The sequence below is a fragment of the Cetorhinus maximus genome, chromosome 8, assembly GCF_964194155.1.
Source record: "Cetorhinus maximus chromosome 8, sCetMax3.hap1.1, whole genome shotgun sequence".
Classification (NCBI taxonomy): Eukaryota; Metazoa; Chordata; class Chondrichthyes; order Lamniformes; family Cetorhinidae; genus Cetorhinus; species Cetorhinus maximus.
The window spans coordinates 66,696,353-66,723,406 of NC_135886.1; the positions used below are offsets into that span (position 1 = coordinate 66,696,353).

Sequence of the window (27,054 nt, forward strand, 5' to 3'; positions counted from 1 at the left end):
GAAGAAACGCTCCAGCCCAGGCAACATCCTGGTGAATCTCCTCTGCACTATCTCCAGTGCAATCACATCCTTCCTATAGTATGGCGACCAGAACTGCACAAAATACACCAGATGTGGCTTAACTAACGCTTTATACAGCTCCATCATAACCACCCTGCTCTTGTATTCAATGCCTCGACTAATAAAGTATGCCATATGCTTTCTTCACCACCTTGTCTACCTGTCTTGCTTCAAGGGTCTATGGACATGCACACCAAGGTCCCTCTGATCCTCTGTACTTCCTAGGATCCTATCATTCATCGTGTACTCCCTTGCCTTATTAGTCCTCCCAAAATGCATTACGTCACACTTTTCAGGGTTAAATTCCATTTGCCACTGTTCTGCCTATCTGACCAGCCTGTCTATATCATCCTGTAGTCTAAGGCTTTCCTCCTCGCTATTTACCATACCACCAATTTTCATGTCATCTGCGAACTTACTGGTCATACCTCCTACATTCATGTCTAGATCATTAATGTACACTACAGACAGCAAGGGACCCAGGACCAAACCCTGTGGTATACCACTGGACAATAGCTTCCAGTCACAAAAACATGTACAAACATCACCCTCTGCCTTCTGCCACTAAGCCAATTTTGGATCCAATTTGCCAAATTGCCCTGGATCCCATGGGCCCTTACCTTCTTGCCCAGTCTCCCATGTGAGACCTTGTCAAAAGCCTTACTGAAGTTCATGTAGACTACATCAACTGCACTACCCTCATCTACACACCTCGTCACCTCCTCAAAAAATTCAATCAAATTTGTTAAACATGATCTCCACCTGACAAAGCCATGCTGAATATCCTTGATTAATCCTTGCCTCTCCAAGGGAGATTAATTCTGTCCCTCAGAATTTTTTCCAAAGGTTTTCCTGCCACTGATGTTAGACTAATAGGACTACAGTTCCCTGGTTAATCCCTACCACCTTTCTTGAATAATGGTACCATATTAGCAGTCCTCTGGCACCTCTCCTGTGGCCAGATAGGATTTGAAAATTAATGTCAGGGCCCCTGCAATCTCCTCCCTTGCCTCCCTCAGCAGCCTGGGATACATCTCATCTGGGCCTGGGGATTTATCCACTTTTAAGCCTGCTAAAACCGCTAATACCTCCTCCCTCTCAATGCTAATTTGTTCAAGGATATCACAGTCCCCCTCCCTGATTTCTATACCTTCACTGTCCTTCTCTATAGTAAATACAGATGCAAAGTACTCATTTAAAACCTCACCTACGTCTTCCGGCACCTCACACAGATTGCCACTTTGGTTCCAAATGGGCCCTACTCTTGCCCCGAATATACTTAACTGCTGTTGTAAAAGCAGCTTATTGTTGCAAAGCTTTGTCATGAAACATGAAGCAGTAAAGGTGTGTTGGGTTTAAAGACAAGAAACACATACCAAAATCTGACTCTTGGTGAGTTTCAAGATTAGCATCCAGAGGGTAAAATTGCAAGCACCAACAAGAGGCTGACGTAGACCTACTCCAAACGAAAGTCCATTACACTTTATTCTTCTGTCCCATGTATGCCAACCAATAAAGCTGCACTTGGGCACAGAACATATGCTTTCTCAGGAACTCATCATTTTCACTTTTAAATGACTATAATGGACAGGAGTTTACCACAGGACCAAATGGGCTCCTGAACTGCCACTTCCGAGTATCGGCACTGGCTCAGTAACCTCCCCAGGGGCAGCCACCGAATTGGCTGCGCCCAGGCTCGCCGTTCAACTCAGGAGGGCAGGCAGGATGTAGCTGCTGCCGGCCTTGGCAGCTCCACCAGGGGAGGCAGCGCGGATACATCAAGAGGCGGAGAGGTAAGTAAAATCGGGGGGCGGGAGGCAAGCGGGCAGGCACTCCCGCCCCACCCCCGACCCCGGATGGCACTGCCCTTCCAATAGCCCCCTAGACAGCCGCAGCAAGGCTGCCCTCATGAATGTGGGAGCCTCTTGACGTGGCGTGGGCTGCTGCCGACAAAATTGTCCTGAATGGGGCCTTTAGTTATTTAAATTGTCTGTCCGCCTCATAGAGCCAATCGCATTAGGATCCACCCCCAGAAAACTTCACCGCTGGCAGCACCGCGTCTGATGTGTCTCACCGCCTTTTTCCTGACCCCTCCCCTCCCCTCTCCTCTCGCCTCCTACCCCGGAGCGGACAAAGGCGTGTCCAATTAATCCATACGTATTCCACGTTTCAGAGGAGTCTACTTTGACATCTAACCTAATAATTTACCCAATTATTTTATGAGTCGCCTCTAGGCATCATGAATAAATGATCCAGTTGGGTCAGATCTAATCTATTCATCATTTTAAAAACTTCAATCACATGCCCGATTTTTCTCTGACATTTCTTCAAAGTAAACAGTCGAACTCTTGCAGCCAAGAATGTAGTTGAGAGTGTACACCGAATCTAGCACCTGTGTAAATTAATTTATCATGATAGGCTGAGAGTACTGGGTATTTTCACTCTGGAAAAGCCTAGACTTCAGGGTGACAGGAATGCAACATGCATCTATTTATCAATGATATGGATTTATTTTTTGAACTTGATAAGTTAGAGAGAACAGATAGACATGCACCTAAGTTGCACAAGAATCAAACTTGGTTAGGTGTCAGGTGGTTTTTATTTCACAGATGGTCTTTGGAAGAAATTGCCAATTTAAGCAGAGAGTGCAGATTTGCTTCAGGAGTTCAAAACAGAGCTGAGGACACTCACATTACTGTATTAAAAAAGTGGATAGGATGCGTATCCTACATGGTATACCTCATGGTCACTTATCTCTAAAAACTCATTTTGATTGCCTTGGGGACAGAAGAACAATTTTCCAGAATTATTTTCCCATCACATGGCTTAGTTTTTTTCTTCTCTCCATCTGTTTTTTTGCCTTTCACAGGAGATTACATCCCTTCTGCTCTCTGAGAAACAAAACTGAATGGAGCTGACTTGATAGACCAGCTGGTCATTTTCTGTCTGTCTTGCAGAGACATAACAGATGAAAAAGACAATGTGGGCTGCTATCTTCTGATGCTTTGTCACATTTACTATAATGAGGGACTTTTTACGCTACTGCATTATTAGTGATTCATTTTAAGACTTAAGCCTAGAAATTACTGGCAACAATTTATGCAGTTGCATAACATTCCACTTCTGTAGTTTTAACAAGAGGCATCAACCAGTTTTAAATAAATGAGACAAAACAGCAGACTAAGATCAAGCAATAATATCTAGGCTGTGAAAAGTTCACTGATATAGTAAGACTCAAGAAAGTAGTCTACCATACTATTAATAAATTTCAACAACACACAAATCACTGTTTCTTATTAGTACATTATAAATTCTGGAAAATGTAGCAAGGGGCAAAAAAAACCTTTTGTATGGAAACATATCCTCTAAATGAAGTACAGAATATGTGCTTATTAGACTGCTTGTTGTTGACCACCTGGATAACTAAGAACTCTAAGGTTAGATATCATTTTGGGTGTGCTTGTCTACATGTTCTCTAGCTATATATAGGGTTAAGGGTGCTGAATATTGCCAGCACAGCAGGAGTCCTGGCACGGGTCAGAAAGCTGGGGGAAAACTTCTCCAAGCTATTGAGGGGACCCAAGATTGCATTTCTTGGCACTTAGGCAATTAATTGCCTGGCACCAGGATTCCTGTCCCTTGAAAAGACAGGAGTCCACCCACAAGAGCGCTTGGCCAGAGGGCCAGCAGCTCTTTAGTCTCAGTACGCCACCAAGCAATGGTCATTGATGGGACTCTAGCTGTCAAAAAACAAAGAATGCCAACCTCCTCACAAGGTAAGTGGGTTCGAGGGTCAGTCACCACATGAGAGAAGGGTGGTTGGTGAAGGCAGGTGACTATTTCCACAAAGGTGACCTTTGCCACTGAAGGGAGCAGCTCTTCATGAGTGCCTGGTTCCCCAAATCCCCAAGCGGGCCATAAGGTTTTACTGGGGGCCCACCAGCCACTGGTAAAATGTCAGTGATGGTGGAAAGAGGCCCTTAATAGCCTCAGTTGGTCTCCAGGTAGGAAGATATGCCTCCACCTTCCTTGATGCCAATGGTGTCAGCAAGGCAGTGGGCAATCAATCCCCTAACTTCCCTCACCATTTTAAGGGCTCCTCTGCCTCCCAGCCCATTCCTAGAGGGTTGATAAAATTCAGCCCAAGATTTTTAGCACCCAATTTTACAATACTGCTATGTAAAACAGGCTGCTGATTCAAGATTAGACAATTTGCGATACTGCTCAAGGTGAATTTCACCCCTTCCACCCACTCAACTTCCTGAATCTTTTAGGCACCCTTATAACTCTCTGGCCCAAACACTTAACTGCAGAATTTTCAATCCCTGTTTCAATTTTATACCTGACACCAGATTTTTATGTTTTGCATTTTTCCTTAACTCTCTCATTTCTCCCAGTTTGTTAGCTATTCATAAGTCCTATGTTTCCTAAAGGCTTAATACTCCTGTGTATTCCTCAACTGAGATGACCTGTCATTCCATGGATGCTTTCTCTCTGTTAAAAGCAAAGTACTGCGGATGCTGGAAATCTGAAAATTTGAAACAGAAACAGAAAATGCTGGAAAAACTATAACAGCATCTGTGGAGTGAAAAACAGTTAACGTTTCAAGTCCATGTGACTCTTATTCAGAGCTAAAGAAAAGTAAAAATGTGATGAAATTTATACTGTTTAAAGGGGGTAGAGCAGATGAAGCTGGATAGAAGGCCAGCGATAGGTGGGGGCAAAGGAGAGATTGTCCTTTTGTTCATGACATCTTTGGCAAAGGGGTGTTAATGGTAGTGGTACTGGCTAAAGGAGGTGCTGATGGTGGCATTAAGGTCAGAAAGCATAATGTGATAATAGCAGGACAAGGGTAAACACATTGGAAAGAACAACATGAACAAGTGACAGATGGCTCTTGTGGGGGTGGGGTGGGGGGAGGGGACGGTGGTGGGAAAAAGATTGAAAATAGGATAAATGGTGGGGATAAAACAATGAATAAAAATGAAAATAAAATAAAAACATGGATAAAAAATAAAAATTAAAAAATGAAAATGAATATTGAAAAAGGGGATTTAAAAAGGGGGTGAGGATGGAAGAGAGACAGGCATTACTGGGCCCCATGCGGGTACCCATAGCCACACCTTTTATTTGGAGGAAGTGAGACAAGTTTAAGGAGAAATTGTTCAGTGAGAGAACAAGCTCAGCCAGACGGAGGAGTGTGGTGGTGGATGGGGATTGTTGGGGCCTCTGTTCAAGGAAGAACTTGTTCTCTCATTGAACAATTTCTCCTTAAACTTCTCACTTCCTCCAAATAAAAGGTGTAGCTATGGGTATTTGCACGGGCCCCAGTTATGCCTGTCTCTTTATGGGGTATGTGGAACATTCTTTGTTCCAGTCCTACTCAGGCCCCCTCCCACAACTCAGTACATTGATGACTGTTTCGGTGCTGCTTCATGCTTTCGTCTGGACCTGGAAAAATTTATCAATTTGGCTTCCAATTTCCACCCTTCCATCACCTTCACATGGTCTATCTCTGACACTTCCCTTCCTTAACCTCTGTCTCAATTTCTGGTGATAGACTGTCCATCAATATTCATTACAAACCCACCGATTCCAGCTCCTCACACCCTGCTTCCTGTAAGGATTCCATCCCATTCTGTTTCTTTGCCTCTGTCGCATCTGTTCCAATGATGCCACGTTCCAAAATGGCGCTTCTGACAGATCTTTCTTCATCCTTAACCGAGGTTTCCCACCTAGTGGTTGACAGGGTCCTCAACCGTGTCCGTCCCATCTCCTGCGCCTCTGCCCTCACACCTTCTCTTACCTCCCAGAACCATGATAGGGTCCTCCTTGTCCTCACTTTTCACCCCACCAGACTCCGCATTTAAAGGATCATCCTCTGCCATTTCTGCCAACTCCAGCATGATGCCACCACCAAATACATCTTCCCTTCACCACCCCCTCTCCCCCCCAATCGGCATTCTGTAGGCACCGTTCCCTCTGGGCCACCCTGGTCCACTCCTCTATCACCTCATCCCCCTCCCACTGCACCTTCCCATGCAATCGCAGAAGATGCAATACCTGCCCCTTTACTTCCTCCCTCCTCACCGTCCAAGGGCCCAAACACTCCTTTCAGGTGAAGCAGGGCTTCACTTGCACTTCCCTCAATTTGGTCTACTGCATTCGCCACTCCCAATGCGGTTTCCTCTACATTGGAGACACCAAATGCAGACTGGGTGACTGCTTTGTGGAACACCTTTGGTCTGTCCGCAAGCATGACCCAGACCTTCCTGTTGCTTGCCATTTCAGCACACCATCTTGCTCTCACACCCACATGTCTGCCCTCGGCCTGCTGCAATGTTCCAGTGAAGTCCAACGCAAACTGGAGGATAGCACCTCATCTTCCAATTAGGCACCTTCCAGACTTAACACTGAGTTCAACAACTTCAGACCATAAACTGTCTCCTCCTTCCTCACCCCTTTTTTATCCCCTTTTTTCAATATTCATGTTTAAATTTTTTATCCACTTATTTTTATTTATATTCATTGTTTTATCCCAACCTTTTATTCTATTTTCAATCTTTTTTCCCACCACCATGCCCTCCCCCCACCCCACCCCACCCCCACTCCCACTAGGGCAATCTGTCACTTGTTCATGTTTTTCTTTCCAGAGTGCTTACCCTTGTCTGGCTATTATCACATTCTGTTTTCTGATCTTAATGCCACCATCAGCACCTAATTTAGCCACTACACTACCATTAACACCCCTTTGTCAATCTCTCCTTTGCGTCCACCTATCACTGGCCTTCTACCCAGCTTCACCTGCTCCACTCCCCTTAAACAGTATAAATTTCATTACATTTTTACTGCCCTTTAGCTCTGAAGAGTCATACGGACTCGAAATGTTAACTCTGTTTTTCTTTCCACAGATGCTGTTAGACCTGAGTTTTTCCAGCATTTTCTGCTTTCTCTCTTTGTGTTTGTTTTATCTATGTCCAAGGTTAACTTCCCATGTTGCAGTTATCTGGACCATGCATTTTAAAGAAACCTCTAATTTTCTGTCTGTTGAAAATTAGAAAAAGATGGACTTAAGTAGAGAGCACATTTTTGTGGCATGGAAAATGCTGACACATATTTGGTGCAGATTTAAATAATTATTTCTCAATGTCTCTGTGGTGAATTATGATGCACTGTTAGCCCATGGGATAAACAGGAATTGCAGAGAAACAAGATTAGGCAGGTTACCAATCTCCTGTTGTCAATCACTTCTATTCAAAACCTAAGATCTGCCTCTGCCCTCAGGCTGGCAACTCATTGGCTGCATGGTCATACTTTACTTCCTAATCTTTTCTAGTCTTAAACCTACCTCCAAATCATTAACCAGTCTTTTTTTCAGTTGCTGGTGGACCTTCATTTCAATTTCTTATTTTTATTTCTGATTTCCAGCTTTATAGTACTTTCTTTTTATCATGCCTTCCAATTGGTCTGGAATAATATACTACTGAACTTTCTGCTATTGGCCAGATTGACAGACAAGGCTCTACAGCTGAATTTAAGTATCCTGGGCCAAGGAGAAAGCCGTTTTCCAATCCTTATTCCAGTAACTCCCATTAGAGAGTGTTTGTGTGTGCACTCACCCACAACTGAATAGCCTGATGCACACCAACTAGGTTGACATATGAAGGGAGAAAGAATTTTGGTGCTCAGCGAATTGAATTCCAGTAAGAGTTAATAAGAGAAAAAAGGATCACCAACCTTGCTTTTGTCACCTAAAAGTCAACGATAAAGCACAGGAGGCAGCCATTTGGTCCATCATGCCTGTGCTGGATATTTGGTGGAGCTGTTCAGTTAGTTCAGCTTCCTTGCTCTTTCCAAAGAGCCCTATAAAATTCCTCTTCAAGTATTTATCTGATTCACTTTTGGAAGTTGCTATTGAAACTACTCCCATCATTCTTTCAGGTAGCAGATTTCATGTAACAACTTGATGCATGAAAATTTGGAGAGCTGTTCCAAGACTAGTCAACAATAACCTGACAAATCATATCTTTCTGAATTGCAACTTTCAGCTAATGTCCCAAACTTCTCCATCACCACCCTGGTCAAACCAGCAGGGTGGACTCACCAAAAATGGTAGCAGTGGTATGCAGCCAAGCAGGATATTCACTGATTATTGCACAATGTTAGGCTCCATTTGCTATTCCTCAGAATGAGACAGTCTATGCCAGTGTTCAGCAAGACCTGACATGTAGCTTCAAGCTGAAAAGTGGCAAGTAACATCTGCACAACAAAAATGCCAGGCAATGACCCACCTCTCCTGGACATGCAATGGCATTACCAATGGAATTACCAAATTCCCACCATCAAAATCCTGGGGATCACCACAGGTCCAGTTAAGTTTCTGGTCAGACACAAACACTGTGGGTACAAGAGCAAGTCTGTGAAGTGTGGCTCATCTGACTTCCTGAAGCATTTCCACCATCGATAGTCATGAGTGTGATGGAATGCTCTCCAATAGCATGGTTAAGTACAGCTCCAACAACACTTAAGAAACTCATCATCATCCAGCCTACTTTATTGGCATCTCTTCTACTATCATAAATATTCACTGCTTTCATCACAAGCACATCATGGACACTGGGTGTACTATCCACAAAATGCACTGCAGCAACTCACCAAGGCTTTTTTGATAGTACCTTTCGAATCCATTACCTCTGCTGCTTTGAAGGACAAGGGAAGCGGGTGTATGGCAACACCACTGTTGGTCACAATAAATGCTCATCGTGGAAGAATGAGTCCAAAGCTAATCTTTTACCTCAGTTGGTTTATTCTCAAGACAGCTCTTCAGTGCAGTAGATGTTCAGTGCCTTCCACGCTAGAGTGTTACAACTATGCTTAAACCATCTTGAAAGGTGAACCAATGCCCATCACCTGTTTTAACAAGCAGTTATCTTAATGTAATTGCTGTACAATGTAATTGCCAGTCAAGAAGATTGTCAAGTGAAGGAGAGTAAGGGAGAGACAGTGTTCCTGCTCCAGTGATTGAACTGAACCTTCATTTCCAAGTACATTTTTCATCCGCCACATACACACACAGCATCCTTATATTCTGCTCTACCATCTCACTATCACCATGAGCTCCCAGGTCCGACAGAATTACCATCCTGACTGTGAGGCCACCATCAGCTGCCAGATCAACCTGGATGGTACACATCTTATGTTTACCTCTCCATATCTTTCTACTTTGATCAAGATGACATTGCAGTGAAGAATTTTACCAAATTCATTCTGGAGCAATCTCAGAATATCATGAACATGCTGAGAAACTCATGAAACTACAGAACCAGTGAGGAGGGCACATCTTACTCCAGGATATCAAGAAACCAGATCATGATGAATGGGGAAGTGGCTTAGATGCAATGGTGTGCTTTTTGGAGATGGAGAAGAGTGTAAACCAGTCATTTTTAGAATTGCATAAACTGGATACAGACAGGAAACGACCCAGATCTCTGACTTCCTCGAGACCCACTACCTGATGAACAGATCAAGTCTATCAAGCTGTTAGGAGACCATGTAACCAACCTGCAGAGATTGGGTGCTCCTGAAAACAGAATGGCTGAGTACTTATTTGACAAGCACACCTTGGGTAAAGACAGCAGCTGAACACCTCAACTGTCTATCCCTTGCTGCTTGACTCTGAGAAGCTCAGTGCATGTTTTACTTATATTTGTAGTCTGTCCAGTTTTCACACCACCTACCCAATTATGTAATTGATCATACCACCATAGACTTGAATGGGTTTGATTAAGCTATATCTTGGTGGATTATTGACATGTACTTGTAGAAAATGTTCTTTGGCTTATCTCCAAATAAAGCAACTTGAACAGAAAAACACAATAATTACTGATACATTGACAGGTTCTCCTCTTTCTTCTTAAATTAAAAAACATCCTTGTCAAACCAAGCAGAAGAAAATAGTCATTTTTTCACATTTATACATCCTACATTTCCTTTGAGCAACAATTTTCATTGAATGAACATTGTCCCAAAGAGACCAGTTATCAACATTCTATGGGCAAATATTTCTCACATTGCCCCTTTTATAGTATTTCTGTTAGTGTATTAGATAAGTAAACACATCAATTCTACTAATGCCAGTGTTTCAGCAGCTAAAGTGCTTTTCACTACCCTTATTTTCTTGGCCTTCCAAGCCAACAGGTAACATTTATCATTCTTTCCCACCAAGAATACGATAAAAGCAAAATACTTCAGATGCTGGAAATCTGAAATAAAAACAGAAAATGCTGGAAAAACTCAGCAGGTCTGGCAGCATCTGTGGAGAGAGAAACAGAGTTAATGTTTTGAGTCCATATGACTTCTTGATAAACTATACTGTGTTAGAATATCCATCTAGAAGATTGGCATGCGAAGCATCACTAAAAATGACCAACCTCATACATCTGGTTCACCCAAGGCATAAAGAAGGGGCTTTGATGAAGCACAAGTGGTCTTGAGTTGCACGAATCAAGGTCCATGTATATGTACCTTAATTCTGATTGGATAGTATAATTATGTATACATGATTTAGAATAATTGGGTAGCAAAATCACATGTTTATGTACTCAATAGGAGAGAGATAGTATGGAACCGGTGTGTCGGTTACCGATTGGATGTGTTCAAATGTATTATGTTAAGAAAATAGTACAAAAATAATGGAATGTAATCGATTGGGGAACTGGGTCACCATTTTATGGAATGGTAGCAGCTCCCTTGCGTATGCTCAAATAAACCGGTTAAAAAGGACAAGTCTCGTGTGGTCGTTGCGGAATCGGAGAGTGTAGTAGCTCCCCTTCAGTGGCATAGTCCACAAGATTCGCCTGAACCTCTGTGAAGGCAGAACAATGATCTGGTGAGTATATTTAATTTGAAAGATACTCTCTGGTTGTTCGCATCAGACAAGAATGGAGGCCTAATAAGGCGAATCCAAACGTTTGACTGGAGACTCAGGCGGAGGGAGACAGTGTGTCTCGGGGAAACTGTGGGTCCCTGTGTAGCATGAGATGATTGAGTCTCAGTATGGCGGAGAAAACTGAACTCGAGTTCGTTGCAGAATGGGGAGGTGATGGAACAATATCCCTTCATCTCACCAGGAAGCATAAAAAGCTGATCAGCAAAATGAAACAACAAGGTTGGCAGCTGAGCGACTCACCATTACGTTCAAAAGGAGTGGTGGAAAGCCCAGACAAGTGATAAAACCGACAAAGCTACAGTACTCATTTTGAGTCTGTATCTGCAACAAACTAATACAAAAATATCTTGGTCGAGTTGCACCCCCCACTGCTACTTGAAGTTTTGTTTAGGGTATGAGAGTTTTAATTCGTTAAGTTTAATATTATAGGAATATAAATACATACCTTTATATATGTGTTTGTTTTTGTGCAAGGAAGCATTTGTATGTGAGCTTTATTGTATTTTCTTCCCTAAATTGTCATTTGTGTGTGTAGTTCAGCACTTTAGAGTCAAAAGCCCCATATTAGATTAAAGAAAAAGTATACTCAAACATTCCAAAGTTTTGAGTATAAGGTTTGAGTTGAAGTTTCTGGCAAAATCGCAATTTGAAGGTATTGTAAAGATAAAACAGGGTTTGCCTTTGTTTGAGATGAACCAACCATTGCGCCAGCCCCTTACAGACTAGCAGGGAATAACCCTTATCACCAGCTTCCAAGCTGATTGGGATTGATACATACAAGTTACATTAGCTCATACGAGTTGGTATTCTAAAAATCTGAGGGAAAAAAATTACCTGAAATTCAAAAGGATTCTAGGAAAACCAAAAGACATAAACACTCGGTCTAGGTGGTTCCAATGGATAAAAAGGGGTTTCTTTTGAAGAGATGAATTAAATATGAAAGGAAATCTGCATCCCAACAGCACTGTTATTTGAATTTGGGATAATCTTGAGATGTAATGTAAAGTGCAGTGTAATTTAGAAGGTTACTTTTGAATAACTAGGATGCTATCCAAGATAAAGAAGGTGTCGATAAGCATATGGGGCTTTTAATCTGGATACAAATCAATACACATGAGAAAGAGGTAGTTTTAATTTTGATAGTGTAAATTACATTTCTTACAAAGTTTAAAAAAATTGTGGTTTGGTTCCGGATAAAGTTCTCAAAAGGGGATTTTTATTTTAAAAGGTTTGACAACAATTGACACTAATTCAAGTGCTGCAAGCTTTTTGTATTTGTCAGTCTGTTCCCAAAATATAAAGTTAAGCTCAAGACCCTGACAAAGTTTGGCAGAAATCCAATTTTTGGCAGAGTTAATGAATCTGGGATAATTCTAAAAAAAAGGGTCAGACACAATTTAGTGGGTTACTTTTGAGACAATAAAATGTTATTTGAGAAGACGATAAGGAAGCAAAACATGTCAATGCCTGATTTCTGTTTTAAAACTGTTATGAGAATACTTTATTGGACTGTAAAGTCTCTAGACAACCTGAACAAGTTAAGATGGTAGCTATTGCATGTGTAAAATAGAAGGAGAAAGAGTTAGGGAAAGAGGACACCAGATACAGACTGTTGTAAAGGAACTGAATTTGATAATCTGGCCATCAGCTGAAATATTGGAACTGGGGGAGATAAGCAAAGATCTAGAGATCCCCATTGACATGGAATAGTTAATATGGCCTAAAGAGTAAGGAAACATTTAAAATGATCAAGACAATAGAGAAACTGACCTCAAGAGAATCTTAGGATGATCGTGGTCAGGAAAAAAACCTTAGAGGTAAAACTATTCGGAATCTGTAGTTGAGGCAATTGAAGGGTGAGGAGAAATAATACTTAACAACAATTTACCACAAGATGGATACAGGTAAAGGGAAAGCTGGGAAAAGGCTAAATAGATGTATTACTGACTATATTAATGTGCCTGCAAGCTACAAAAAGTAAGACCACAGGATTAACACATTGATGACAGGCAGAGTTAAGTGGCTTCCAGAGAGAACCGCCACTGGGAGTGAAGATACTGAGCCATTGAAAGATAGGATAAGAAGGTGCATTGTAGAGTTGTGTGGACAGCTTAAGGAATTGAGGTCCGACATGGGACAGCAGCAGGAGATAGTGGACTGGAAGAAGTGGAGGGGGTGCCTAACCAGATGGATTCAGATCAGGGAACTCATTTCACTGGAAGAGTCATTAAAGAAATGTGTAAACTTATGGAGATTAAACATCCCTTACCACCGCCAGAGTTCAGGGATGGTGGAAAGGATGAACTAAACTTTAAAAACATCAATAGCAAAAGCAATTCAAGAAACAGGGAACAGTTGGGCAACAGTGTTGCCCAATATTCTGATGCGACTTAGGGCTACCCCAAGCAGGGCCGCCGGGTTCACCCCATTTGAACTAATGACAAGGAGAGCAATGCAGTTACCTGAGGGAATCATAGTAGGAGGGGGAGATGTAGGACCACTAAAAGGAAGGGTGCGAGACTATGTGAGGGAAATGAGTAAGCAATTGCATGAGTTAAGGAAGGAAGTCAGGGACCGACAGATGATTAAGGATTTGGAAACAGGCAGATCCAAAGAGCAACAACGGACCCCCCACATAGGGAATAAGGTGATGGTCAAGGTAAGCTCTGAGTGAACAGGGTTTGCCCCAGGTGGCATGGACCATATGAATTAATTATGATAGGTGATATGTGCGTACTTGCAGATATGAAAATGGGAAATAAATGGAGGCATTACACACAGTTAAAGATATATGACGAATCACCAAGCGGTAACCCGGACAACAGGAGCCGATGTTAATGTCACCACAGGTCTACGATCCTGGTCATGGGCGTCAGAACTGGCACGGGAGGCACCAACCGTTAAGTCAACGACGACATCTACCTCCACCTGGGACAATATGTACTACTCCCCCGAAGAGGAATTGGGGAATGGGTAAAGAAGCCCAACACCTGGATCACGGATCAAGCCACCACACGAACACATCAGATGAACAATTGGGAATTGGACCTCACGTGCGGCAGCAGAAAGGGTTGTAAGAGTAATTTACGCTTAACAGCACCAGGGCAGCCGGTCCAGCTAACACCCCTCGAATGTCAACAGGGGAACTTCACAGGGTGGTGGTACGTACAGGAGGGCAAGGACAATGATAAAATGACAAATGCACTCTTCAGGATACGCCCCAGTGGGTTGGTACACTCACCCAAAAATACTTCGCTAAGCATAAGCACATACACAAGTGGCGGAGTAACAATAACTGGGATTTATAACAATATGACTGGACTGGGATTCTGGTATGGGGGATGTGAAATGCATGCACCCCTTACCAGCTTTTCGCCAACAGACATTTAGGTGTATCAAGAGATTAATGTGACTGCCGGATGGACAGACCTACCTCCCTTCGTTTGGGGACCTGGTCTTGAGGGACAATATTGTCAGGAAACGTAAATATGTAATAGATGGGCATGATTGTTATGATACACAATGTTTTACTTTGACTATGTGTGGATATCAAAGACCCACTCAATATCCAGATGTAGTAAGTCCCCCCCGGATGGGATAGTCAGGATAGGAAAGTCAAAACCCTTACTACATGTAACTATGGTCTCCCTGGAAATGACATATAATATCTCGGGACTACTGTCAGTATTGCATATGACTTGTCAGAGCCACCAGAATTCCGTCAAGTGGGCCAGGAGTAAGCTAAAGCGGATAATCAAGGATTATAAATTTCAAATTGTCGAGAGTTAGAGCGAAGGCACAGGCTAGGGTAAAAAGAATTATACTGGGAGATATAGGAGGGCTATTTGGGAGTTCCAATTCCATGCTTAATTCAGGCCAGAACCACGACTTAAATGATTAAACCTCCTGGGTGGCCACTGAGATTGCCAGAGGGTTGCACTTCAGTGCGTGCGGAACAGAGCATGCCCTGGCAGATGTGGAGATACAGGAGAAGGTCTGCTACGGGTCCTTAGGCAGACCACAGACTGGATTATACTTAAAGCCAAATCACAAGCTACGGGGAGGGCATGCGATATGCCAGCATGAGACTTAATTGATGGGGTAAAATCCGACATTGAAGATATCAGGTTCGGTATAATCCCTGAACATATGTTCGAGTCAGTACACCAGTTGAACCTCAAATTTGCATAAGGAACGGCAGGAGTTGGTGATTATCCAACTCCAAGGTGGAAGAGAGGATGCAGACATAATGGCCATTCCCCAAGAGCATCATCCAAACGGGGCCTACATAGACAGCCATAGGTTTGAGTCCCTAGGAATAGATAAAGGGGAGCTGGTATACCGCATAGGATCACACAGGTATATCTCCTATGTGAAAGACATAATATTGATGAGCACTAGAGATTGTTGTATGGAGTCAAGAAATTACATTGTGTGCTCCTGCCAAACACTGGAGGTATTTACGAACACCAGCAAGGTCACATTCACCACGTTGCCAATTCAGGAAGCATTTAAGGCCATTCAAGTGTCGTCATCCCAATGGTGCTTCATGACTAGTGAGTCGGAGTTCACAGAATCACAGTGCAGAAGAGGTCCTTCCCACTCGCATTTACTCTGTCTACACCCCTCACAATTTTGTAAACTTCTATCAAATCTCCCTTCATTCTTCTACGCTCCAAGAAATAAAGTCCTAACCGGTTTAATCTTTCCCTGTAACTCAACTCCTTAAGACCCGGCAACATCCTAGTAAATCTTCTCTGCACTCTCTCAATCTTACTGATATCCTTCCTGTAGTTAGGCGACCAGAACTGCACACAATGCTCCAAAGTTGGCCTCACCAATGTCTTATACAACCTCACCATAACATCCCAACTCCTATACTCAATACTTTGATTTATGAAGGCCAGTATGCCTTGTCTACCTGTGACGCCACTTTCAGGGAATTATGTATCTGAACTCCCAGATCCCTTTGTTCCTCCGCACACCTCAGTGCCCTACCATTTACTGTGTATGTCCTACCTTGGTTTGACCTTCCAAAATGTAACACCTCACACTTTTCCGCATTAAATTCCATCTGCCATTTTCTGGCCCATTTTTCCAGTTGGTCCAGATCTCTCTGCAAGCTTTGAAAGCCTTCCTCGCTGTCCACAACGCCTCCAATCTTAGTGTCATCAGCAAACTTGCTGATCCAATTCACCACATTATCATCCAAATCATTGATATAGACAACAAACAACAATGGTCCCAGTACAGATCCCTGAGGCACACCACTAGTCACAGACCTCCAGTCTGAGGAGCAATCATCCACTACCACTCTGTCTTCTCCCACACAGCCAATTTCGAATCCAGTTTACAGCCTCTCCATGGATACCAAGTGTCTGAACCTTCTGAACTAACCTCCCATGTGGGACCTTGTCAAAGGTCTTACTAAAGTCCATGTAGACAACATCCACAGCCTTTCCTTCATCTACTTTTTTGGTAACCTCCTTGAAAAACTCTACAAGGTTCGTTAAACACAACCTACCACGCACAAAGCCATGCTGACTATCCTTAATCAGCCCTTGGCTGTCCAAATAATTATATATCCGATCTCTCAGAACACCTTCCAATAATTTACCTACTACTGACGTCAGGCTCACTGGCCTGTAATTACCTGGTTTACTTTTGGAGCCTTTTTTAAACAACGGAACAACATGAGCTACCCTCCAATCCTCTGGCACCTCACCCGTGGCTAAGGACATTTTAAATATTTCTGCCAGGGCCCCTGCAATTTCTACACTAGTCTCCCTCAAGGTCAGAGGGAATATCATGTCAGGCCCGGGGGATTTATCTACCTTTATTCGCTGTAAGGCAGCAAGCACCTCCTCCTCTTTAATCTCTATGTTCCACGAAACTACTGCTTGTTTCCCTTCCTTCCTTATACACTATGCCAGTTTCCTGAGTAAATACTGATGCAAAAAAACTGTTTAAGATCTCCCCCATCTCATGAGGCTCCACACATAGATGACCACTCTGATCTTCAAGGGGACCAATTGTGTCCCTTACTATCCTTTTACTCTTAATATACTTGTAGAAACCCTTCGGGTTTACCTTCACATTATCTGCCAAAGCAACTTCATGTCTTCTTTTTGCCTTCCTGATTTCCTTCTTTAGTATTTTCTTACATTTTCTATACTCTACAAGTACCTCATTTGCTTCTTGTTGCCTATACCTGCTATACGCCTCTCTCTTCTTCTTAACCAGATCGCCAATATCCCTTGAAAACCAAGGTTCCCTATGCCTGTTAACTTTGCCTTTAATCCTGACAGGAACATGCAAACTCTGCACTCTCAAAAGAAGAGGAATTCTCAACTGAAGGTGGCCAGCTTGGGCTTTGCCAAGGGCCAAAAGGGGGGACTGTTAGGGGGAATTAAATTTATTGAGAGAAGAATATAGTAAGAACTCATTGGAAATACTTAATCTCCAGGCAGATATGGCTGCTAAGCATATTAGCAGTTGAAGATTGCCAAATGTACCTTGCACAGCCTTGGGAGTCAGTCTGGAGACTAAAAGCATGACATCAAGAATAGATTAAGTGTGCTCTTCGACAGATAGGGAAGGGGCAGATGGTCTTAGCTTAGATATGGGAAGATGAACAATGGACAAAGTGGGGGCTTTGATGAAGCACTAGTAGTCTTGAGTTGCAAGAATCAAGGTCCTAAATATGTGCCTTAATTCTGATTGGATAGTATAATTATGTATATATGCTTTAGAGTAATTGGGTAGCAGAATCACATGTTTATGTACTCAATAGGATAGGGATTGTATGGAACCGGTGTGTCAGTTACCGATTGGTTGTGTTCAAACGTATTATGATAAGAAAATAGTACAAAAATAATGGAATGTAATTGATCAGGGAACTGGGTCGCCATTTTATGGAATGGCAGCAGCTCCCTTGCATGCGCTCGAATAAACCAGTTAAAAAGCCTGCATCTCTTGTGGTCATTGCGGAATCAGAGAGTGTAGTAGCTCCACTTCAGTGTATGATAGTGTGTATAAGAAGTCACATTTAAACCCCTGGTGCAATAAATAGTCTTTATTTTTAGATTCACAAAAGTTTGCTGCTGGAATCATTTAAATTGGGACAAACCACTGAGGGCAAGAAAAACATACTAACCTCACACTTTAAAAACACTATGATCACAGATAACAATTAAAACCAATCAACTCTGCCCATGACAGAGTCAAATGCTAGTTATGACCAGGAACATAGCCATATGCAATACCTTGGCACATTCTAGCAATTTAATTGCAAGCACTGAATAACAGATCCACAAATTGGATTTCTGAAATCATTTTACAGTCTTTAAAGTCTATGATATATTCCTATATGGGATAACTTTTCAAAATATATCAAAGCCTGACCATGCCCGGTAGGCATCTAGATCATCTTTCTTGTAGATTTCAACCGTGGAAGTTAACAGAAGCTCCAAAACTTATCAGTATCCAACTGACAAGCATCCAACTCACACAATACTTGCTTCTGAAACAACAATGTCAAGGTCATACCTTGTTTACTCATCAGTAAAGACATATGCCATGTCCACAAATCCAATTCATTTTCCACTCATCATATAGTTCAGTTTCAGAGAATATTAGTGGGTAATCATATTCTGACAATTTACATGTGCTTTCAACCATTCTTCACAAAAATAGCTCAAATTACAAACCTTGTCTCAAAAAAATGTTCTTAGTTTCCAATCATCACCTTTAGGCAACTATTCTCTATCACCATGTTAATTCATTCCAAAGCAAATTGGTTAGTAGAAAACCAGACAACAATCTTTTACTTTATACTAGATTTATTTGCAGAATAGAATACAACATTACAAATGCCTATTTCCTCCCTAACCAACATTCAGTGTCCCAGAAGCCTCTCTTTATATGTGCTCAAGGTACTTGCTCAATCAATGCCTCCACCTGTAAATCCTTAACCTTAATAATATGATTAACATACCATTAACACTCTGATGTGAGGAAAACAACCCTAGCTTCTTCAAGATCTCCATGGAACTGAATTCCCCCACCCCTGGTACCATCCTAGTAAATCTCTTCTGCACCCTCTGTGGCATTTTTCCTAAAAATGTGGTACTCATTATTGAAGACAATACTCCAGCTAAAGCCTCTGCTGTGTTTTATAAAGGTTAAGTAGAACTTCTTTGCTTTTGTACTTTATGCCCCTATTAATAAAATCAAGGATCCTAAATGTTTTTAACAACCTTATCCAGTCAGCTTCAAAGGCTTGTGTATATAAACCCCTAGATATCTCTGTCACTGCATCTCCCCTTTAAAATTGCACCATTTAGTTTATATTGCCTCTCTTCATTCTTCCAACCCAAGGGATATAATTTCACATTTCTCTGTGTTAAATGTCATCTACCGTGTGTTTGCCCATTTCACCTGTCTATCTAGCTCCTACTAAAATGTTAATATCCTCCTCATTGTTTATCACATTTCCAAGCTTCATATCATCTGCAAGCTTTGAAATTGTGTCCTGTATATTCAAGTCTAGGTCATTAATATATCAAAAAGAGTAGTGGTCCTAATATTGACACCTAGGAAATATCACTGTATACTACCCTCCCGTCTGAAAATCTGTTCATCACTACTCTCAGCCTTCTGTCTATTAGCCAATTTTGTTTGCTGCACATGTCTCTTTAATCCCATGAGCTTTAATTTGTTAACAGATCTATTATTTGGTCATTTATCAAATGCCTTTTGAAAGTCCAGATACAAAATATCAAGCCCGCTATTCTTATCAACCTGCTGTTAATTCATCAAAGAACTCATTCAGGTTAGTCAAACACAATTTGCCTTTAACAAATCCTTGCTAATTTTATTTAATAGCCTAAACTTCTCCAAGTGTCAAGTTAATGTTGTCCCAAATTATTGTCTCTAGAAGTCACCTGTTACATGCACATCTAACTTGGCACTTAGCATCAGTATATTTACATAATGGGAATAGCAGCATCTATTAATTAAAGGACAATGGCAAGGTTAGATATTGCTGATGCTATATAATTCTATATTAATGAAATAGACAAAGAGCCAAGAGTAATGTATCCAAAATTACTGATGATACAAAACTAGGTGGGAATGTAAGCTGTAAGAAGAACACAAAGAGGCTGCAAAGAAATATTTACAAGTTACCAGTAAATGAGTGGGCAACAAGGTGGCAGACTGGGTATAATATGAAGTGTGTGGTTGTTCACTTTAGTAAGAAAAATGGAAAAGAATAATTTTAAAGGATGCAAAACTTTTCAATTTTGACATTCAGCGAGACTTAGGTGCGCTCATAGAAAGAACAAAAAGTTTGCATGCAGGTACAGCAAGCAATTAGGAAGGCAAATGGCATGTTGGGCTTTTATTGCAAGGGGACTGGAGTACATGAACAAGGAAGTCTTGCTACAATAGGGCATTGGTGAGATCACACCTGGCGTACTGTGCGCAGCTTTGGTCTCCATATCCAAAGAATAATATACTTACATTGGAAGCAGCATAGCAAAGGTTCACTTGATTGGTTCCTGGGGGGGAATCGTTGTCCTATGGTAAGAGGTGGAGTAAGTTTGGACTAGAATCTCTGGAGTTTAGAAGAATGAGAGGTGATGTCATTGAAACATAAAATATTCTGAATGGAGCTTGACAGGGTAGATATTGAAAGGTTGCATCCCTAGCTGAGGAATCTAGAACATGGGTGATAAGCGGTCAATTATCTCAGACTACGATGAGGAGAAATTTCTTCACTCAGAACATTATGGATCTTTAGAATTTTCTACCCTAAGAGGTTTGTGTGTGCTCCATTGATAAATATATTCAAGGCTGGGATAGATAGATTTTTGGTCTCACAGGGAATCATGGGATTTGGGGAATGGGTGGGAAAAAGAAGTTGAGGCAGAAGACCAGCCGTGACTATACTGAATGGCAGAGCAGGCTCTAAGTGCCATATGGTCAACTCTTGCTCCTATTTCTTATATTCTATATTGACTATATAGTTATTTATTGTACTCTTTTGTTGTAATCCACAAATCCACCTGTCTTATTTGGCATCTATCTGTATCATAAACTTTCTGGCAGTTCCTGAGGTACCATTATGACGATATGAGGGTAATCATGTCCTGCACATAATGGAAGCCAGCTATTGTTGCAAATCCCAAGGTTCTGCCATTTTGACTGTTGACATCCATGAGAAACAATATGGGTGTAATTGTCCCAGATTTGTACTAAGTGCTGTAGCAGGCAGGAAAAAGAATGTTTTACCCGCCGGCCACAATGGCAGCTTTTCAGGCCGTATCATCCTAATCCTGCCCCATTAATCATGCATTCCCGGGAAACACGCCATTTCGCTGTCGGGTGGCCTCTGATTCGCCCGTCACGCCGTCATTTTACTGCTTCCTCATGCTTGGGCACCGGGTTTAAAGTGTAGCCGAGCGCACACCTCTCAGAGCTTCCAGCCCAGGACTGCTGCACAGACGACATGGCCCCGACAGGCAAGAAGATTGCATCCCCTCTGGAGACTGCCTCCTCAGCCTCTACCCTCTTTTTTTTTTCATTCACGGGATGTGGGCTTCGCTGGCTGGGCCAGAATTTGTTGCCCATCCCTAGTTGCCCTTGAGAAGGTGATAGTGAGTTGCCTGCTTGAACCACTGCAGTCCATGTGGTGTAGGTACACCGACAGAGTTCCAGGGATTTGACCCAGCGATAGTGAAGGAATGGCGATATATTTCCAAGTCAGGATGGTGACTGACTTGGAGGGAAACTTTCAGGTGGTGGTATTCCCATCTATCTGCTGTCCTTGTCCTTCTAGATGGTAGTGGTCATGGGCTTTGGAAGGTGCTGTCGAAGGAGCCTTGGTGAATTCCTGCAGTGTATCTTGTAGATGGTACTGCTTCTACTGTGCGTTGGTGGTGGAGAGAATGAATGTGGTTGTGGTGCCAATCAAGTGGGCTGCTTTGTCCTGGACGGTGTCAATCTTCTTGAGTGTTGTGGGAGCTGCACTCATCCAGGCAAATGAGGAGTATGCCATCACACTCCTGACTTGTGCCTTGTAGATGGTGAACAGGCTTTGGGGAGTCAGGTGGTGAGTCACTTGTCTCACAATTCCTAGCCCCTGACCCGCTCTTGTAGCCACAGTATTTATATGGCTAGTCCAGTTCAGTTTCTGGTCAATGGTAACCCCAGGATGTTGATAGTGGGGGACTCAGTGATGGTAATGGCATTGAACAAGAAGGGGTGATGGTTGGATTCTATCTTGTTGGGGATGGTCATTGCCTGACACTTGTGTGGTGTGAATATTACTTGCCACTTGTCAGCCCAAGCCTGGATATCGTTCAGATCTTGCTGTTTTTGGACATGGACTGCTTCAGTATCTGAGGAGTCATGAATGGTGCTAAACATTGTGCAATCACCAGCAAATATCCCCACTTCTGACCTTATGATGGAAAGAAGGTCATTGATGAAGTAGCTGAAGATGGTTGGGCTGAGGACACTATGCTAAGGAAATCCTGCAGTGATGTCCTGGAGCTGAGATGACTGACCTCCAACAACCACAACCAACTTCCTTTCTGATAGGTATGCCTCCAACCAGCAGAGAGTTTTCCCCCTGATTCCCATTGACTCCAGTTTTGTTAGGGCTCCTTGATGCCACTCTCAGTCAAATGTGGCCTTCATGTCAACAGCAGTCACTGTCACCTTACCTCAGGAGTTTAGCTCTTTTGTCCATGGTTAAACCAAGGCTGTAATGAGGTCAGGAGCTGAGTGGATCTGGTGGAACCCAAACTGGGCGTCGGTGAGCAGGTTATTGCCATGCAAGTGACACTTGATAGCACTGTTGATGACCCCTTCCATTACTTTACTGATGATTGAGAGTAGACTGAGGGGGCGGTAATTGGCTGGGTTGGGTTTGTTCAGCTTTTTGTGTACAGGACATACCTGGGCAATTTTCTACATAGCTGGGTAGATGCCAGTGTTGTAGTTGTATGGAACAGCTTGGTTAGGGGCACGGCCAGTTGAGAACACTTGCACAGATCAACATGTGTCCCCACACGCACACTGGGATTCCCCCCTTCCCCAGTAATGCCCTAGCCCTGCAACCTTTGCTTGCCTGAGGCCACTTATCCTCTTTCCTCAAGCAAGCCATAGCCTTGCAGCTATTGAAAAGCCACCCCTACCTCACGGCTGGTCTGATAAGTAGAGGCCTGCCCGTGAGCCCCCCTAAAAGTGATGTGGTGCTGCCTGTGAAGCCTGGTGCTGATAAATGTAAGTGCTGCCCAAAGCAAGGTAGGCAAAGAAGCCTCAAAGTCCCGAGTGAAGTGCAGCTTGGCAAATGCACGGCACTTATGTTCAATTGTGAATCACGTCGACATGCCTGAATGGTCCAGTGTGGGGGTTGATTCTGGTAAGCAGGGCTTATAATGATGTGCAGATGTATTAAAATGAAATACCAGACTTGCGGTGATGGGAAAGGTGACCCACCATTGATGGGCTCAGCCAACGATTGCAAACTGGTTTCGCGACATCATGAAACCAATTTTTGGCCTACCTGCGATATTGTCTGCTCACGCCTGCCATGATGCCCGATGCCAATGAGCACAGAAAATCCCACCCAATGTTTTGGTTTTCCCTAGTAAATAATGCACTGGTTACTTGCTTGGGGTGCACTTGTAAACAGCGAACTGCAAAATCCTTGAGATGTCCCCAATAGTAGCCCTTAATGATCCTGAGGCATAGAAGTTCAGGACGGTGGTAATCTTTGCAATCACTGGCATGACATGACTCCCAGTCCAGCAGATAGCAAACCTTCCTGCATATGGCTGTAGAATTTAGGAATAAACTGACTGGACAAGCACAGTCTCTTCAGTTACTCAACAAAGATAACTCTTAGTCTGTAGACCCTTTTGGGTGGTTATGGCCTCTGAAGCAGACTCCCTCACCTGCTGTCTTCTGAGAGATCGAACTGTAGGTTCTCTTGCATGCTAAGGGATGTGCTGCCACTGCTGCTGTTGCTGCTGCCCTTCATCCTCCTTCTGCTGCACCCAGTACAGTACAACTGCACACTGCCAATCTTATACTAGTACTGCTTATTAAGGATCAGTAATAAAAAACCTGTTAAAATCAACTTTAAAGTATTAAAAATCTGGTAAGTGTCCAATCAGCCCAACTCCAACAAGTTCAGTTATGCACAGATGTAATGATCTAAGTTCCCGCAAAGATTTCCCCAAACAGGTTGGATAATGGGCAGACTGTGATAAAGTGGAGTGCTTTGTACCTTTAAGAGAATGTAGTTAGTTGACCATGTGACTGTATTGACCAAACACTAGACAGCGCAGGCTTCTTGGGTAACAGGAAGTCTAGAGCTGGAGGTGATTGAAGAAGTACTCATTGTGTTAGTGTCCTGTTCTTAGTTCCAATAAACCACCAGTGTTTGTTCAGTTAATTGGTCTCTCTGCCTATATTGTTTCAGGTACCAACTAATGTGTTAATATCAAGGATGCAGCTCGCATTCGCTGGATAAAGTGAACCTGATAACCTAAAACATAAAAGTGGCGACGAAGATAAATCGGATCAATTGACAGCAATCAAGAAAGCCGCGGTAAGCCAGTTACGTTACTTCACCACTATCTTGAAAACTGTTTGAAAGCGCAGCCTCCTTAGTCATCGAGTGTGCCGCAGTTTGAGCTTCTTGAACCATTCGACCCCGTTTCCGATAACTGGACTCATTACGTCGGACGCCTAGCGTTCTTCTTTACCGTTAATGACATCATGGGGGAGGACAAGGAGAGGGCAATTCTTTTGTTCACATGTGGGAGCAAAATGTATGGGCTGATCCGCAGCCTCAAGTCACCTAACAGCCCTGATACGAAGACTTTCGACGAGTTAGTAAATATTCTAAAAAACCACCTGAAGCCAAAGCCCTCAGTCACTGTGCAGCGTTTTAAGTTCAATTCGAGGAATAGGCTTCCAGGAGAGACAATCACTGGCTATGTAGCTGCTTTAAATGGCTTAATGGAAGATTTTGAGTTCGGAACTTCAATTAATGACATGTTGAGAGACCAATTGATATGCGGAATCGGGGACGATGCTATTCAAAAACAATTGCTATCTGAAACTAATCTAGACTTCAGTAAGACATTAGAATTGGCAACAGCCATGGAGAGCGCTGTTAGAGACTCGGAGGCAATAAAAGATACACAGAATGGTGCCGTCCATCTTGTAGAGTGGGAAGGACCAGTACCAAAAGGCGTGAAAACTTTGGCCTCCACAGAAAGACAGGGAATGCTCATTATGTACAGAGCATTGAAGAACAACATTACCACAGTGAAAACCCACGACATTAATGAGAGAAATGCATCCAGGCAGCCTGCAGGCAATCGACAGTTCAGAAATATCGAATGCTTTTTCTGCCATCACAATGGTCAAATAATGCGGCACTGTAAAGATCGGATGAGACAGCATTTTAATAACAAAGGTAAAAATCGCAAAATATGTCTCGTTGAAGAACGAGAGGAAGCAGAACCTGACATCTATTCATTACACAGCCTGGAAGTGGGTAGAACTGAGCCAATCCAGGTAGTCATTAGAGTTAATGAACAACCCATGAAGGTGGAGGTCGATACTGGGGCATCAATGTCTGTCATAGGAGAACATAACGTTCAGATACTTGAATAAAGCAGTTCATCCTTTAAGTTTGGAAGAATCGGGCATTAAATTAAAATATATACGGCTGAAAAAATAAGAGTGAAAGGGATGTGTCAAGTCCTGGTGCAGTATGGGGATCAGTCTGCAAATTTACTCTTTATAGCAGTAGCTGGGGCGGGCCCCAGTTTAATTGGTCGTAGCTGGCCTAAAAAGATTAAATTGCAATGGGCTGAGATTTTTCAAATCAGAACGAGATACTTACAGGAATTGTTACGAAAATACGCTTCCATTTTTAGTAATGAGCTAGGAAGGATTCGTGGGCTACAAGGCAAAATCCACATAGATCCTGACACAACCCTCACATTTATCAGAGCCAGATCAGTCCCTTATGCTCTATGGGACAAGGCTGAGACCGAGCTAAACAGGCTGGAAAAATTGGGTATCTGACAACCGGCATAATTTTCTGAGTGGGTGGCACCCACAATACCCGTACTGAAGCCGGACCAAAGTGTTTGCTTATGCGGTGACTATAAGTTAACTGTAAACAGAGAGGCCAAACTTGATAGACACCCAATACTGAAGATTGACGAATTATATTCGAAATTGGCAGGGGGCGTCACATATTCAAAACTTGACGTGAGCTACGCCTACCAGCAGGTAGAGTTGGAAGAAAGCTTTAGGGAATTTGTGACCATCAATACACATTGAGGATTGTATCAATCTACTCAACTACCCTTTGGGGTCTCATCGGCATGTGCTATTTTCCTGTACACCATGGATAATCAACTTCAGGGACTGCCCCATGTCGTCCTTTATCTTGACAATGTTTTAATCACTGGACTAACTGATGAAGAACACTTAGCTAATTTAGAGGAGGTGCTGAAACGCTTCTCACAAGCGGGGGTACACTTGAAACGAGAGAAATGTATTTTCCACACCAAGGAGTTGGTTAATTGGGCCATAAATTGACATGCAGGGCCTGCATCCTGTGGAAGAAAAGGTCAAGGCTATTCGTGAGGCACCTACACCAAAGAACATGACAGAACTAAAGGCCTTCTTAGGAATGATAAACTACTATGGGCGATTTCTCCCAAATCTATTAACAGTACTGACTCCGTTATATGCATTGCTTAAGAAAAAACATAAATGGATTTGGCAAGCCCTGCACCAGGAGGCATTTGTGAAGGTAAAGCAGTTGTTAAGATCATCGGCCCTACTGGTCCACTTTGACCCAAAGAAAGGATTGATTTTAACTTGCGACGCATCCCCTTATGGAGTAGGGGCTGTACTTTCACATTGGATGGCCGATGGCTGCGAACGACCCATTGGTTATACATCTCGCACGCTCAGTGCTGCAGAGCGACAATATTCTC

General features: G+C 42.8%; 1 protein-coding gene and 1 pseudogene across 1 annotated transcript in view; one reads left to right on the forward strand and one right to left on the reverse strand.

Annotated features, from left to right (window-relative positions):
• Positions 1-27,054, reverse strand: part of gdpd2 (glycerophosphodiester phosphodiesterase domain containing 2) — a 162,843-nt gene that overhangs the window by 131,355 nt on the left and 4,434 nt on the right. The window lies entirely within an intron of this gene.
• LOC144683291 (ferritin heavy chain pseudogene) lies at positions 9,173-9,786 on the forward strand (annotated as a pseudogene).